The sequence below is a fragment of the Nelusetta ayraudi genome, unplaced genomic scaffold, assembly GCF_046127955.1.
Source record: "Nelusetta ayraudi isolate G7.1 ecotype Tasmania unplaced genomic scaffold, CSIRO-AGI_Nayr_v1 ptg000017l, whole genome shotgun sequence".
Taxonomy (NCBI): domain Eukaryota; kingdom Metazoa; phylum Chordata; class Actinopteri; order Tetraodontiformes; family Monacanthidae; genus Nelusetta; species Nelusetta ayraudi.
The window spans coordinates 3263560-3278214 of NW_027466067.1; the positions used below are offsets into that span (position 1 = coordinate 3263560).

At 47.7% G+C, this 14655-nt stretch overlaps 1 protein-coding gene across 2 annotated transcripts in view; it reads right to left on the reverse strand.

Annotated features, from left to right (window-relative positions):
* The window catches only part of raly (RALY heterogeneous nuclear ribonucleoprotein), a 104502-nt gene extending 90489 nt beyond the window's left edge, over positions 1-14013 (reverse strand). The window contains exon 1 of one of the 2 annotated variants that reach the window (XM_076024781.1): positions 13839-14013. The gene's annotated coding sequence lies outside the window, so the exon portion shown is untranslated. The remainder of the gene's footprint in view (positions 1-13838) is intronic. The other variant, XM_076024782.1, reaches the window with a different exon arrangement.
* Between the last annotated feature and the right edge of the window lie 642 nt (positions 14014-14655).

The following is a 14655-nucleotide window of genomic DNA, read 5'->3' on the forward strand; positions in this document are numbered from 1 at the left end:
AAACTACACTTCAACCGGCTCCCATGCATATTTTAAACATTAGAATACAGTATTTCCCCATCGTCGTTTCTCCAGGGAGTCATGAAAGACGCGACTACAAGGGAATACTCTCAGAGAGGCTGAAGAAAAGAGATGAAGTTCAAGAAAAAAATGCTGCCTGCCGTTGAGTGAACAGATGGATGCTTTAATGGATGGGCACCGTCAAAAATCCTGAAGCAAGTCTGCACCGGTGAGTCAGCTTTGAATAACGGATGCAGAGGAAGAATAAAGTCTGCACTTGGGACTGATGCAGGATCTTTAATATGAGCAGCTCAAAAAGATAAACTCGCCCACATTTTCCTCCAAATTTCACCCACTTTATTCAAGTCCACAAGAAGAGCATTTAAACTCAAATACGGTTTGCTTTAAAACCACCTTTGAATGTGAGAGCCACGGCTCCTGTCTGCAGGGCTAAAACCACTGGTGTCGCTGGACCAGGACTAATTGGAATGCAGAGTCTTTGCCAGCACGTGGCGACAACAAGCCAACGGCCACACAATCCATGGAGTTACTTTTATGTACAAACAACTTCAAAATGACTCTGCAGATGAGAAAGTGTCACCATAGTGTCCATTACCACAGTGATGAGCAGTGAAGAGTGAAGTATCTATCCATGGTGAACTCTAACTTGAGGATGAGGGTTGGGTTTGAGTTTTGTTTTTTTTTTGTTTTAATATTATTCCATGAAGTGAGCGTTTAAAGTCCATGGAGTGATGAACACAGCGCTGCCGGGCCTGGAAATTCATTTTTAATGAGCGGAAAATTTGTCACCGCCCATTTAGATTTAATACGCCTCCATTAAAAGGACAATTTGTGTGAGCGAGAGAAGTTTAAGACGTTCCACTGTGATTCCATCCCCCATTGTGAGGCTTATTATTTAAAAAAAAAAAAATGAAAATGAAAATACATTGAAGTAGTCGTATTGCCTGCAAATTGATGCAGAAAAACGTCACCGCCACTCTCCCCTGACCAAAAAAAAAAAAACAGCAAACAAAACAAATGTGATGCAGAATGGCTGAAAACCCTCAAGACCATCCGTCTTGAATCTTGATCAGAATACAAACGTAAGGAGGGTTTGGAGAGGCGCCCAGTGTGCTTATGTTTGTGAGATGGATGAAAGGTTTGGGGGCCAGACAGATGGATAGATGGCACACGGGAGACCGCAGTCCCACCCCACAGACTGTAGGTGGCGGCGGATGATGGATGGAGGAGGCGGAAGCAGGCGAGGTTGGCAGCGGCCCCGAGCCGCGGGCGTTGACGGGGGCCAAACTTTACGCGGGTGGGGGGGGGTGCGTCTAATTCGGGCCGAGCGGAGAGCACGCGCAGACAGCTGCTGAAACGGAGGAGGGGGGAGGGAAAAAAAGTTTGAATAATGAGGCCTGTTGATAATTATCATCACTAACAGCCCCCGTCTCCCTTAATGAGGCGGCGCCGCTTTAGCGCAGGGAGCTAAAGGTCAGGAGAGCGTCTGGAAAGAGGCGGCTTCCTGTCGGTTCACCGCGGAGCCGCGATGCCCCAGGACGACCTGTCAGTCAAGGTGCGTGGGCGGGAATGTTGAGAGGGATCTACGCATTTCTGACAGGAAGCGGAGCTGAAAATAGTGCACATGCGTACGTGGCTGGTTTGGTGAAGTCCCTGGGATTCAATTAACTCCTGTGTTTTCACATTTCGCATAAATTTTTAATTCCGAGGACGCTTATTGGTTGTTGTCGTTTTGTTATGTTTTTTGTTTTTTTTTTGTCTTGCTGAAATTGCGAATTAAAATCGGATTTTCCCTCGGGCGGGTTCCTTCAGGGTTTCCCCCACAACCAATCAGCTGCCTCCGTCTAACCCCCTGCATGCTGCTGCTCCTTCGCTGCATCAATAAATCTGCTCTCTGCTCTTCCTCCTGGCCTCCTGCCATGTCCAACCTCTGCATCCTTCTACTGACACATCCACTGCAACCATCTCAGCCTGTCTGCTCCTCTCTGGATTCACCTCTACAACATCCAACGTGCTCCGACTGTCCCTCTGATGTCCTCCGTCCTGATCCCGCCCATCCCGGCCCATCCCACAACAAAGCTCCACATTTTCATTCCTGCTACCAGAGAAACTGCTCCAGCTCAGCCTCAAATCAAAATGCACATAACATGCTGCGTATGTATTTTAGACATCAAACGGCCGCTTGAACCGTTAGTGAGGCTCCCGAAGATCAACGCCGGCTTTGCTCCCGTCCTGCTGGCGCCAAGCCAAAGCAATGCCAGAATTAATTCGCTCCAGAACGACAGAGTTAGCTTCACTGTCCAATAGGGGCGGTTCCATTGTTCTATTGCACACAAGGTGAATGAGAACAAGTTCACAGGTGTGTGTTTTTTTGGGAAAGTTTTCTCAGTTTCTCTTCAACACATCACATGCAAAACAAATAGAGAAACTGCTGAATCTTTGGATGCAGAATGTGCATTTCGATATCAGGGCACAGGACACTCAGGACAGGTTTGGGGTGCAGAGGTGGAGAGTGTCGCCTCCTCGCAGAACAAGTGGAATTCAGCGGGTTCCAAACACATTTCCAGATGTTGGAGAGACAGTTGGAGCCTCAGCCTGAGAGGACTGAACAGCAAGCAATGTTTCCTCCACAGCTTGAACAGTCTTTGAGATTGTTTGTTTGTTTGTTTGTTTTGTCTTATTTTTTTTAAGGAATTTGGGTCTCCCTCTCAAACACACTCGGTGCTCAGAGACACAGACGGTGAGCTTGTTAGTGGCTGTTGCTGGGGAGATGTGACCTCCATTCGCTTAGCAAACCACAATTGGATGACGAGTTTTCGCGGTGCAAAAGTTCAAGAAAAGACAACCTCGGTGGTGCGTAAAAATACTCGCATTCAAACAGCGGTTCAAGAAAAGGCTTTCATTATTCAACTGACAGAGACTTTTTCTAAGGCTTACTTAAGACTTGCATATTTTATACATACACGCAGAGATATCGTCATATGTTATATGTCTACAATGCATTTCAATGCTTTTTATTCATCATTGTTTAATCCTTATTAGTTTAAGGAGAGTGAGGTCACTGCAGTTTGCTGCTAATTGGCTGACAATTATCAAACTTGTTCTGGCCGGGCAGAGTAATTAATCTGTGCATGTAAACAGAGGTCCTGCGTGATTTTACATTATGTGTAAACGCACAGGCTGCCGGCAACCACCAGCACTAATAGCCCAGCCTCAATTTGCACGCATGCATGTTTGTGTGTGTGTGTGTGTGTGTGTGTGTGTGTGTGTGTGTGTGTGTGTGTGTGTGTGTGTGTGTGTCTGTGTTTTATGCAAGTGATACTCATTAGCCGCTGGCTGGCTATCAGTGCGAGGTTTGCAGGCTATCAGGTGAAAACAGAGCGCAGCGCCACGTCTGCACGCTCTGTTGCACGAGGGCTGCAAAATCAAGCTCAACTATTTGCTAGTTTCCTGTGAAAACTAACTTGTCCGACTTGCTGGATCTCTTACTGACGCAGAGCCAGTGTAAAAAAAAAACGTGGCTGAAAACATGGTCACAGTTTCTGGACAAGTTAGACGGCCACAACTTAGACACACTTGGATGACGCCACGTGAGCAAGTATCGCGATATTTTCAATATATTGAAATATTAAGATTGTCAACGCTCTGCAGACGCTTCTGGTGTAAAATAGGGGTTATTGGGAGTGTTGTGTGGCCCTGCGATGAACTGGCAACTTGTTGGATGGATGATTCTGATTCATAGTCTCAATTCCGTGATATGTACATATGTAGAAACCTTACGTGAAGCGGCTGTTAAAAGTTGAACCTAAACGAACAACATTGAGTGGAAGATTTCCCGCCGTCCGACCAAGAATTCCAAAAATTTGAAGCCAAGATGACAAAGTCAACTTACACGTCACGATGTGTGCGAACGGGAGGAGTTCAAATGGCCCCAGAGTGTTAAGGAGACAGCTGCATGCTGAGCGTATGGAAAAAAAAACACAACAAAACAAAAAAGGCATCATATCCGACTCATCAGCCAGACTGAAAGAGAGCAGGCGGAGAGAAGAGCCGCAACCGCAATCTGTGAGACAGAGCAGAGGGAAGAGGAGAGAGAGAGGGGGGGGGGTGAGGTCGGGGGAGGGGAGGAGGGGATGGTTTTGTCATCAAGGAGTTTAAACTCCCTCTTCGTTTAGCGCTGATGAACGAGGCCCAGCTGCCAGAGAGGAGACGCCACCGAGGCAACAACTGGTGCGAGCGCCGCACAGCCAGACCTCAGATCAGATGCCAATTAGCCGGGACCACTTTCCTCTCGCCGCAACAACTTTTCCCACATCGCCCTCCTCCTCCTCCTCCTCATTCTTCTCTTCTTTCTTATTTTCCTCTTCCTCCTCCTCCACTTCTTCCTCCTCCTCAACTTCTTCCCCCTCATCCTCTTCCTCTCCTCCCCTTCCTCCTCCTCTTACTCCTCCTTATCTTCCACTTCCTTCTCCTTCTCTTCTTCCTCCTCCTCTTCTAACTTCTCCTCATCCTCCTCCACTTCCTGCCCCACTCACCCCTTCTCTTCCATCGCTTTTCCTCTCATGTCATGTCTGGGTTTGGCTAAATCTTTGAGTGGCTTAGTAACATTTTCATGAAAACTTCACCTCCGCTGCATCTATAATTCAGCGTGCGCTTCTCTTTATCAGTCATTAGACACGCACACTGAACCCCTGCACCCCCTCCCCTCCTCCCCTCTGCAAACTCCCCTCCCCTCTTCTATCGCTGTCACTAACTTTTCTTAAATCCTCGCCCTGCAGCTCAAGAGGTGTCTTTCCCGCTGTTGTCCTCTTCACTGGAAGCGTTTCCTCACCTCACCTCTCCGCTGCTTCGTCGGCAAATTCAAAATCTTTACCGCACTCTACTTTACACCCACAAGTCTTGCCCAGGAGCATCTGCAATTTGGTGACTATGCACTAAAATACAGTGTGAAACTTTACAAATACAGACCTGATCTCAGCATACTTTTATAGAAGAAGGAGGAGGAGGAAGAGGAAGAGGAAGAGGAAGAAGAAGAAGAAATAAAAGATTCGGGTCCTCATCAGAATGATAAGGCCACTGGATGGAAGAAGGACAAACGGATAGAAAGAGACAGAAAGGAAGAAGTTCTGCAGGATCAGGGCGGAGGATGATCTTGGAAATGCCAGAGCTCACACACACACACTCACAGGACGGAGACAACTTTCAATAATGAGAGCTCAGTTGGAAATTTCATCATCAATGATGATGATGATGATGATGATGATGAAGCAAAGTGCCGGCAGAGACGGCCAGCCGCTCAGTCAGCGAAAAGCTGCTCGCCAGCTCGCCTGTCAGGAGGACAGAAATCAGACGACGGGAGCGAGCAAAGAAAGCGGCGGCGCTGCCGGAGATGAAGCTGCGAGTTTGCGCCGTCATGATGTCGAGCTGTCAGCCGCCTGACAGTCACGCCGCCGCAAGTCACTGCTCCTTCAGTGCACCGGCGCACAACGGGTACCAGCGGCGACGCGCAACGGCATTGTCGTCTCTCTCTCCCCCCGCTGACGTCCAAGAGTTTGACAAGCTAATAAAAAAAACAAAAAGAAAAAAACGGATATTCCAGAACGAAGAAGACATGCCACCAAAAGGGTAAAATGATCAGTTGAGCCGGTCAGCGAAGTTAAAATCGGTCATCAGTTTGAGTAAACGGCCAGTAGTTGTTGCCTTTACACTGTTGAGGAATATGAACCTTTCATTTCGACACATTGGAGCAGGAAGTGCTGTTGGCTCGCACAAAGACAACACAACATGTGCAACCTACTTTTCATGAAAGCGCACTGGTTTCCTGGTGTAAAAAATAAATAAATAAATAAAAATGCTGCTTCACACACCAGAAACCTGAGTAACTGAGCTCAGCCAGGCGCTACTAACGACAGGCTAATAAACTGAGCGTGCTGTGGAGGAGTAGTGGCCAGAATAATGAGACTGAACAAAAAACGTCTGAGGAACAACGCGACAATCTTCACGTTGGCTCCTTACGTTTTCCTGTCGCTGTTGAGCTCATTGCTGTGCGGCTGTGACGGCCGAAAGAAACTCTTCAGGGAAAAATCATTTACACACCTTTCAGCTTTCAGTTCAGACCCGCACTGGTCCTGCATTAATATTACCAGTTGAAGAAGCTGAAGCTGACTTCCATCTCGCTTATGCACAATGCAATTGTCATAGCGCCGCAGCCGCCGAAACGCTCGTGGGGGAAGTCGGCGGAACAGAGGAGCAGCGGCCTGAGTTTCTGAGCGCGCAGCTACTTCCCATGTTGTCGCTGCCTTGGAATTACTCACTCGCCGCTGTGTCTTTACAACAAGGAGCCATGGAGCGGGAGAAAAAAGCCAGCAATGTTATATCTTCACGACTTTAATGACTCCAATCTGATCTTCAGTCGGCCCTGCGGAGGCTCATATTTTGGGACGCGTTTGGATGGTTAGTTCAGGGCGTGTGGGCAATTAAAGCGCTGCATGTTTTTGTAATGACTTCCTGCCTTTTCTTGCTTTTTTCCAGTCTGCAGGGGAGAGGAAACGGTGGATGGAATCGTTTAAACGAGCGATTCTATTCCTCTTAAATAGCCGTGCATTCATTATATGCAATAAGTTGCTTAAATTAAATCCCCTCACACAGAGAGAGAGAGAGAGAGAGAGAGAGAGAGGGAAAGAGAGAGAGAGAGAGGAAACCATCTGGATTGTAGCAGCACTGCGGCATAACAGGAAGAGCGGTTGAAGAATGGCATGAGTTTAGTTTTTTATTATTATTTTTTATTTTTTTATTTTTTTTAAGTTTAATCACATAGCCGGCCTAGTTTTGCAGTTGCTGCATATTTTGCTACATTTCTTGGCAAGTATTTGTTATTATTTGATTTGTGGCGGACGCAAATAGCTCTTCAAAGGAGGTAGCACAGTCGAATAAAGTCTTCAACATAATCAGTCCCTTCATAATGAAGCAACCATTCATGGCACCTTAATTAGTCTTCAGCAGTTTCAATGATTCGGTTACTCTATCGATTATGTTCTGTTTATTTCTCGGCAAGCAGCAATTAGTGTTTTGTGCATTTTTTTGGTGTTAATGCGCTTCAGTTCCATACTCTGTTTGAGGATTAATAGATAAAGACATTTAGGGATAATGTGACAGTTCCCAAACGCAGGCAAACTGGCTGTTACTGCACCCCCGGTGGCCAGCTGCGGTACTGCAGTATTCACAGTGTTACCGTCACAATTGGATATGTGTCAGAATAAATCAAATAAAACCGCTGCTTCTGGCATATCAATTATAGTGTTTGCTGCGCCGTGCTCTCACTCTGCCTCTCAAAACACACCTTCACACAAATGCATTGCGACGCACACCTCACACTGGCAGCCAGCCCGTAATAATGATCACCACTGGCCTTTCAAACGTGTTTCTCTGTCCCACCGAAAAGAAGAAAACAACAACAAAGAACAGCAGCGCCAACACGTAGTCATCTCATTCCTCCTGTGCAGTCCACTGATGCTGTGCTCCATTATCTTCGCGAGGCGAAATGCGGAGTCACATTGGAGACGTCACAGCATTCCAGCCGTCGTCGGGAGAGGGAGGCGTCGCCTGCCGCTGGCAGCGTTGACCCATTACTGCATATTACCGGTGTTTGCGCATCAAAGCACAAGAGCAACACGAGTGCAGACGGAGGATGTTGCACAAAACTTTGGCTGCGCTCATTTAATGAGGCTAAAAACAGAGCGACCTCCTCCAACTTCCCACCCTGAAAATTGGGTTTCGACGACTCAGGAGTCCCGAGCGTTGACAATAATGGAACGCCCTGCATCGCTGACACAGTGGTGTGTGTGAGTGAGTGTGTGTGTGTGTGTGTGCGTGTGTGTGTGTGTGTGTGTGTGTGTGTGTTTGTGTGTGTAGGGCATTCCATGAGTGTTTTCCATTCAAAAATGTTTCAAGTTTGCTGTGCCTGTAGTGTGTGTGTGTGTGTGTGTGTGTGTGTGTGTGTGTGTGTGTGTGATTTCGCAATAGACATTCTGTTGGTGAAGGAAGGTGCCCGAGAGAGCAAAAACAAAGGTAGATCTGTGCATGTGTGTGTAGGAGGAAGCAGCACTGCTGAAGTAAAAGGTAAAAGGTGTAAAGTACAGTAGGTGGTGAGTCAACACTGACAAAGGCTGCAGCGCCAGAGTTTTTCTTGTTTTGTTTTTTTTAGTTTTTTAAAGAAGATGCTTTCTGCGACTGCGAGCCAACAATAAACGCACAACCTTTCATTGATCGGCTCCACGCCGAGCCTGAAAGACACAATCTCGTGAAACCTCTTGAACGACCCTCTGAACAGTAAAGCAATGGCTGTTGGCACGTTGCACAGCAATATTCCCTTATTGACCCGCATCAGCAAGATCATACAAAGACACTCGCAGTGTAAACACAAGCTGCTCCACACCTGAATCAGAATAAGGACATTTCCAGAGGACGAGCCAGCTGCATTAGGACGCATGCAGTTCTTACTAAAGACCTTGTCCTGGTTAAACACTTTGAGTATTTGTGTACTGTTGATGTGATTGCAACACATTATAGCTTTTGTGCCTGCATATAGCGAGTCTCGTGCATTGTCTTTGATTGCTGAGCATTTGGAGAAAAACACGTCCCCAAACTGTGATGTAAGGAAAAAAGCCACTGCAAGACAGTACAAGGATGTCACAGGAGCCTTTGCCAAAAAAAAACATAAAAACAACACATACACAAAGTGTTGTTGTCATACAAAAAACACTTGAAGGCATTTCATCGTGAGCGAATTAGTGGGTGCACATATGACTAAACTTTAACTCTAACGCAGTATCTATCTAAAACATCAAATGAAAAGTCAGTGTGCCTACAAAACAAACGTGCAGTCACAGACAACACTCAAAACCTGACAAAATGCAGCCAAGACCCCCCCACCAGTAGCGTTGGGTTTGTCACTCCCTCAGAAAAACAGGCAAGTGGAGGAGGAAGAGAGCGTTTTCAAGAACCTTCCTCTTGCACAGGGCGGTGAGCGGGGGTTTGAAAATCCAGGTTTCAGTTGCAGAACCTCCACCCCCGGCCCGCAGGGAAATATTTGGAGCATCAAAAAAACCTGGGCCAGAACGTGGGAGAAAAGCCCACTGAACCAGAACTGAATTCAGCTCCCAGCTGTGTGGCGGCACAGAGTCGGCGGGGGGGAAACGCAGGACATCCAGGTCACCGCTGGCACAGAGGCAGGACGCAAAATAATCATCTACTGCTGTTGAGAGGTTCGGAACTCGTCAAGGCCCCACATTATACACGTTATTAAATATTCATTTTTAACGCAGAGTTGTAGTGGAGCAGCCTTGCACGGATAGATTTTCTTTTCTTCTTCAGAAAACAGCATATTTAACCGTCTGTTTACAGAATCCCGCATAAAGAAAAGACAAACTCTGGACTGGTGCCTGCTGCTGAAACTGGTGCTCAGCCTGACCTTCCACATGACTGGAAGTCTCCGAGGGCAGAGCCAACAGCTGTCTCTGGGTGCTGCCGACGCTAACCTGCGAGGCGACATCAGTGACATCACAAAGGGCTGGTTTCCACAAAATGTGTCGGCGCAACAACAGGCAAAAGAGGAGAGAGAGAGAGAGAGAGAGAGAGAGAGAGAGAGAGAGACTCCTTCCGCTGAGTGACAGAGAGCGAGTCGGACCCCTCGGAGAAGAACCTTTTTCCGCTTTTTCAAATGATGGGGAAAAGGACAAATCACTTACTTGCCCTACGTACTGAAAGTGGTGACCTTAAGGAAGAGGCGCGCACACACACACACAAACTCACACTCCCACACTCTTAGCCCTTTCAAAAGCATTTTTTAAACTGTAAGCAAAGGTCCCCAAGGTGTAAAGGCCCTGACATGCACAATATATATAACACAATGAGCACACATTCAATCACACAAGCTGCCTTGGTCCCAGTGTTTGGCTGCAGACTGATGTCTGCACTGACCTTTACTGAGACGCACATATGGACGCTATGATTTGATTTTACAAATATATATATATACAGTATATATATTTTTGTTGACCCTGCAGCGCAATGACAGACTCACACACACTCAGCAGGACTGAAACCTATTGTCTGGTTGCAGGTCATTTCTGGAAATGTTAACTTGTAGGATTTTTTTTTTTTTTCCCTCTTAAAATTAACATTTGCCACTGCAGCTGCCAATCTGCCGCTTATGGTCAACATAATATAAAACAAGAAACAAAACAAAAAAAAAAAGACGGTTCAGGTTCGGCACGAAATCATTTATTTCATGAAAGATTGAGGAGCGTGAACAGCTTCCCAAGAAGTGAAAGGACAAGCGGCCGTTGCCCAAAGACGTTGAAACTCAGGAGCTCGTATGCGATCAAAGAGCCAACTGAGCGAACCGGCAGCAGAGGTTTGGCATCCGAACGAGACGCTAAATGTGACAATGTCAGTCCGTCAGACTGTCCGTCAGTCCGTCCTCCGACAATCAGCCACATAAGGCCCAAAACGTCCCACAAAAGGCTGCATATAAATCAGATTTCAGACTTAGAATTTGCTTTTTCAACGCAACTACGGCCTGCTGACACAGTCACACCCGCACGCGGCTGCGCAGCACAAACACTAATGAGTTTCTGCACACCGAGTCAAAGTGCAGCAGCGTCTTTTCATTATCAGCGCCGAGCCGCTGAATAATTAATGCCACCAAGTTTGAATGAGAATCATTTTTTATTTATCTGCGCCGCTTTCATTTCTCCGCTCCATCGATACGGCGGCCGTGAACACACGCCGCGGCGGCCGCATAATAACTGCCGCGAACGAGCACGTGCACGTGCACGCGCGCGGCATCTCATTTGACGAGTGCTGCACTTCTCGCCATGACAGCCTCTATTGTCGCCGCTCGGCTGCTCCGGCGCTGCGCTGAGGGGAGACTGATTTTTTTTTTTTTTTGTTGTTGTTATCTACCCCGGAGTTTGGTGCTTCAAACCGGCCCTCTTCAGCTTTAAAACACGCCCTCGCCGAGGATGTGATGTAGGTCAGCCGGTGCTCTCCTCTCCCACCCAACCTCTTCAATCAGTCCGCGAGGCGCCGTCCTTCTTGTCAGATAGATACAAAAAGAAGTTCACGAGAAACATTTAGCAATACAGACTTTTGGCAAACAGCATTTGGATTTAGAGAGGAAAAAAAGCTCTTAAAAAGAATTGATAATGTATTTGCGCCAGACACATACAAGCTCCCATCGGTTGCATCTGACTGACGTCACAACTAAACCTAGCCTGCTATTAGCACCTCCCTCTCCACAAAGGTCGCTGATTGACAATACGCATCAGTCCCAGGCATTTTAGTTTGATTGTGGAAGAAGACGATGTGTTGTTGGTCTTTGTCTGCTTTGTGTTTTTTTTATGCAAGTTTTCTACAAAAGGCTGCAAAGAAAAAGAAAAATCCTTTTCCCAGACTCTAGCAAGGCATGAATAATCAATCATTGTGGAGACGCTTCAGAAGATCCCGAGAAAAACAGCATATTTAGCCTTCTGTTTAGAGTCTGCAGCAAAAATAAACACTTGGTTTTAGCTTCACAATAAAAATGATGCGTTCACATGTTTGTCAGGGGACAGAAACACTGTAGCCATCATGTGGTCATTCACCTGGGAGTGGTATCATTGCTCTTTGTGACATCACATGGGGCCAATGTTCAGAACAGCTCATTTTAACATAGAAAAATGGACCAGGCAAAAAACCTGATGGACTTTTCTGACTTCTGTGGGTTGGAAGCGGGGGTTTGCTGACAGCACTGAGACACGTTACTGTTTCGAGGCTGCATTAAAAAAAAAAGAACTCGGCCGAAATATTTTCTTTTTCTTACTTTGGATTTGTTGGCATAGAAAGCAGGAAAGAGGAGGACGCAGCCTTACCAAGGGAGCCCGCACAAGGCTGCATGATGCAAAATGACAATAAATCAAACACGTCGTGCACGATAGAGAAGAAGCTCAGGAGACAAAGGTAGGCCGGTTGAAACTGCTAAGCCAGCGGGCACCCTATCTGTCGCATATTCAGCAAATTCAGCTCCAGCAATAAGCCCCACTCCTGCCCAAAGCTCCGCCCCATATCGAACCCGGGGCTTTGACGTGAGGCCCTGCGGGGGCGAGCAGGCCGCCTGCGAGGAAAACATCAATTAGCAGAGCTTAAGGCAGCATCTGTGGTCTGAGTGCGGCGGGGCCTCCGCTCTAAGCGTCCGCCCGTATCTGTCGGCGGCGAAACGAGGAGACGTTCATCAACAGATGTGACATTGTCGCCGCTCCTGCGCACCTGCTGCCGGAGCCTGGAACAGCGTGGAACAGCGCGGAACGGGGCGGAGCAGCAGCAGCCGCAGCCGCAGCCGCAGCCACCGCCTCGCCGCTCTTAGCAGACACTCCTCTCTCCCTTTTGTTGGTCCCCTGAGCCTCGCAGTGCTGCCTGCAGCTGGGCCGCCCTGATCAGCAGCAGCAGCAGCAGCAGCAGCAGCAGCAGCAGCTCCTCCACGCCTCTGACAGCTCCTCACATTAAACGCAGCCGCTGTGCCAGAGCGGGGAAGAGCACCGCCGCCGCCGCCGAGGAATGACCCTTTCTTCTGCATGACTTCTAATCTTTACACACTTTTATTTCAGCGCAGGGCTTTAACCCGATGCGAACTCCATGTGAGCGACAACTTGGACTCGTTTTCCTCTCTGATAGAGAATTTTAAAACAGAGAGCACTCACATTTACGCTGATTTCCAGCCCTGACATGTTCAGGCTTCTGAGATTCACTTCGAGTTTACAACAAAAAAAGAAACTAACCTAAAACTTTGGTACCTCTTCAACTCAGCTGTGTGAGTGAAAGTTCAGTCAAAATGCCACATGTCACTGCTCGACCCTTTCTGCAGAGGGAGGCTGGGGTGAAATACAGATAACCATCGTGGAGTTTCACACACAAATGGAAGCGACAGTGGATGTTTTGGCTTAGAACAATGAACCAGGTCCGTTTTAAACAAACCAGACTACAGAGGCTTCCTGACGCCACGATTTTACCAATTGATTTTAACCGCCGTAACATTGGACTCAGGCCGAATTAATTTGCTACGTGAAACTCCGGAAGAGTCACGTGGATTAGAAAAATGTAACCAGAGCCTCCATTTCATCATTTAGTGCAAAGTGAATGGGTTACAACTGGATGCTATTTCAACGTTGAGTGAACCACCCCTTTAATAAAGCACAGATAAGCAGCTTGATCCAAGCTTTGTGGGTGTTATTTTGTGGGACTTTTGCTCGTGATCTAAACGCTATAGATAGACTTGGAGCTCACAACAGCCTGGTTTGAATATCCAGTGTCAGTCAGTCAGTCATTCAGTCAGTCAGTCAGTGTGCTGGTATAGAACAGGACGGAATAAGACCAGAACAACAGACGCGAAACCTGACAACTCCAAGAGGAGCAGCACCTCCAGCAGCAGCATCAAGGTGCGTTGAAACAGTCACACAAAAAGTAGCAACATCTGTCCCGCTTTTTTTTTTCGACCGCCAGCATGTGTAGCAGGCAGGTGCGCTTGATTCACAACGACACAAGGTTCTTTTTAAAAAACGATAAATCCAAACAGCAAGACCATGATATTAACGAACAGCAAAGCAACATGTAAATTAAGAACAATTTGCAAATGTTTCAAAAATGAGAAGACACGGAGCCGCGCTGGATACTCGCAGCGAGAGGAGGACGACGGGGGGGGGGGGGGGGGGGGGGGGGGACAGTGTGGACAAACACCAGCGATGAAAGTAAACCTGCCTCGCTCGAAGAGAAGAGAATCTTACCAGGAGAAGAAGGCAGGAACTCTCGGTGGAGCGGCGGACACGGGCGGACAGAGGTACGGCGGCGAGGAGCGGTGCGGCTCGGCGTCTTCTCGGTTCCCGGGCTGGAGCTCCGACTGCGGATCGGAGAGTGACGGCAGCGGAGCGCCGACTGGAGCGAACCACTGCGCCCCGGCAGGCAGGGGGGGGGGGAGGCCGGGGGTGCAGCACGGTGCAGCAGGGCGAGGGAAGCTCCGTGCGTAAACCGGCCACCTGGCTGGAAAAAGGCGCGCACAGCCAGCGAGCCAGAGAGGATCTTTAACCACAGAGCAGAACTGTGTTTGTAATCAGAGCTGCTGGCGTGAAGGAGGCTCCTGGTCCTGCACACCTCTAGCTGCATGGACACCCAGCACTTCAAATGTTAAAAGGGGTGGGGGTGGGGGGGGGTGGGGGGGACGACAAATAAAATTAAAGAAAAGATGATAATAATCATAAATATTGCACAAAAATACATTTAAAATGAAAATGGTGGAGGAAAGGCGGAGGAACAGGCTAAATTTGTATAAAAGGTGTCAATTTGGGTACAAAAAGAATAATGCAATGTAATGATGATAGTTTGCTTATCGTTATTGACTGTTCGTGAACTTCCCACACAGGAGAAACATCCATCCTTTACTTTTACTCGCGCTCCACACACACCTCTGAGATCACTTCAAAGCTGCCTTGCTTTTGTTCCCTTCTGAAAGTGTGGAATGTCTAACTAACAAATCCTCTTATTTCATCAGGAAGTTGAAACCTCAAATTTTGCTGAAGGCCGCAAACAGAGGTCTAAACCGGCTGA